This window comes from Octopus bimaculoides, chromosome 3 (genome assembly GCF_001194135.2).
Source record: "Octopus bimaculoides isolate UCB-OBI-ISO-001 chromosome 3, ASM119413v2, whole genome shotgun sequence".
Lineage (NCBI taxonomy): Eukaryota > Metazoa > Mollusca > Cephalopoda > Octopoda > Octopodidae > Octopus > Octopus bimaculoides.
The window spans coordinates 143,207,542-143,210,169 of NC_068983.1; positions in this window are offsets into that span (position 1 = coordinate 143,207,542).

Consider the following 2,628-nt stretch of genomic DNA (forward strand, 5'->3'; position numbering starts at 1 on the left):
CAATTTACACATAAACACACACACACACACACACACACACACACACACACACACACACAATAAGCTATGACTACACTTTTGAACTATCTTTTTTTATTTTGCAATTTCTTGTACTGATAAACATAGTATATTGCCATTTAGACATGTAACATTTTGATATTCTTCTATCTATCTACTTACTTACTTGCTTACACACCTACATATCTGCCTGCCTGCCTGCCTGCCTGTCTGTCTGCTTATCTGTGTCTGGCCTTTTTCGTATCTATCTCAGTGCTTCTGTTTCTCTTTCCTGCCCTTCTCTACTTCTTTTCTCATTCAAATATGAGGTGACTTGGTCTTTCCCTCTTCTGGTCTCAGTGAAGTAATAAGTACTAATAATATACGTTGTATATAATATATACTGTAGTGAATTTTATCTTTGTGGAAGTGGTGGTAGTGGTGGTGATGGCAGTGCAGTTTGTTGTTGTAAATTAATTGTTTTGTACCTAGCCTAGAAATCATCATCACCTTCATTATCACCACTATCACCACAGCACCGCCACCACTACCACTGCTACCATTGCTGCTATTGCTGCTGCTACTGCTGCTGTCACTGCTGTCCTCATGGCCACTGTTTCCTCCTCCTCCTCCTCCTCCTCCTTATTCACCAGCACCAGCAGCACCACCACCACTATAATTATCATCACTGGTGCCAACACTGCCACTACTGCCCTCACTGCTGCTATCACCCTCCCATCATCATCATCATCATCATCATCATCATCAACAGTAGAGCACTGGACAAAATACCTTGTGGTAATTCATGTTCTAAGTTCAAATCTTTCTCTATTTGATTTTTGCCTTTCATCCTTTTAGAACCCAAATCAAATACTGAGGGGAGATGGGCAATCAAGTCAACTTTTCCCTTGCCTGAAATTTGTAATCTGGTGCCCATGTTAGAAACTGGGGATCTTGTTCAAAATGGGGGCACCAGTATTTTCTCAGTATTTTCTTAACGAAACACTTTGAAACTTGGGACACTGGTAGAATGTGTCATATAAAACATCTTTTACTCTTAGTCTTCTTAACAAAAAAACGTACATCGCAAGTTATTTCATGTTAAAGTTGTCGTATTTCTGTAATTTCAACCAATCACTGACGTCTATTCAGCTGAATAGAGTTACTGCTGGCCTGTCATAAAAATGTTATTCCCTGTGACATATTTCATCCGGTTTAATCGTAATTTATACGCATATATTGTTTATATAATAAATTATGCTGTGCGTATCTATGTGCGTAACAATTTCAGAGTTCGGATTCTAGAGTTAGGGTTAGTTTTAGGGTTAGGGTTAGGGTTAGGGGATTAATATGATATACACCGTTACAGCGCTAACTGTTTTCAACTGAATAGACGTCAGTGATTAGTAGAAATTATCGAAATAAGACAATTTTTTACATGAAATAAATTCGAATATAAAAATTTTTTTCTGTTCTATAACACAAAATAGATAAGTATACGAAGTTTGAAAGTCTTTCCGTACCAAAAACACTACATAAAACATAAATGAAAACTGGTGCCCCCGTTTTGAACAAGATCCGAAACTGGATAAACAGAATTAGTAGAGCAACAGACAAACTGTGTTGGTAATTGTTAGTTACATTACTTTATATTCTGAGTTGAGTTCAATTAATTCCCTTAATATGTTCAATGTCTGAGTGTTGCTGACTTGTCAACGTTGATAAACTGCAGTCATGTGTGGGACAGATGCAGCTATTGACCAAATCCGTTGTGGTGATTGCCCTGCTGTCTTCCTTTAACCAGGCAAGGAGGGTAGTTTTCTTCTATCTTGTGGTTATGGTGAAAGAGATTGTAAATTAAATGGAGTTGAAAAATTTAAGACAAACACTTTCGTTTTTGGCTGAGCCCTCATTGACTTTTTCAAGTTTTAGATGTAAATGAAGGTGCAGGTAGAAACGGGAAGGGCTGCCCTCAAGTGAGGAGGGTGTAAGTTGCAAAATTGTGAGGGCAAATAGGATACCTTATAGGTATCAGAGAATGAGTTGGAAAGTACACTTACCCTTGGTATTCAAGGTGATCTTGAATCTGTGGAATTCCTTGATTGGATCTAGATTGAGGTTATCAGGAGGACTGCATCATCATCCTTCATTATTTATTTATCACGTATACTTTTATTTCATTTTTTTTTTTTTTTGCTCATTTGATTTTCTGTGCAAGTCCCCACACCATTTGCCTGTCTTTGTAATTGTCACTCTCATCTGTTACCTTAGTGACAAAAGGAGTGCTCCTCCTCCTCCTCCTCCAACTCCCCCTCCTCGTCGTCGTCATCGTCATCACCGTCGTCTTTGTCATCGTCATTGTCATTGTTGTTGTAATCATCATCATCATTATCATTTCTACTGAAATTTGGGAGAAGGAGCAAGTTGATTACATCGACCCCAGTACTCAACTGGTACTTAATTTATCGACCCTGAAAGGATGAAAGGCAAAGCTGACCTGGGTGGAGTTTGAACTCAGAATGTAGTGGCATATGAAATACCGCTAAGCATTTCACCTGGCCTGCTAACGATGCTGCCAGCTTGCCACCTTAATAATAATAATAATAATAATAATAATAATAATAATAATAA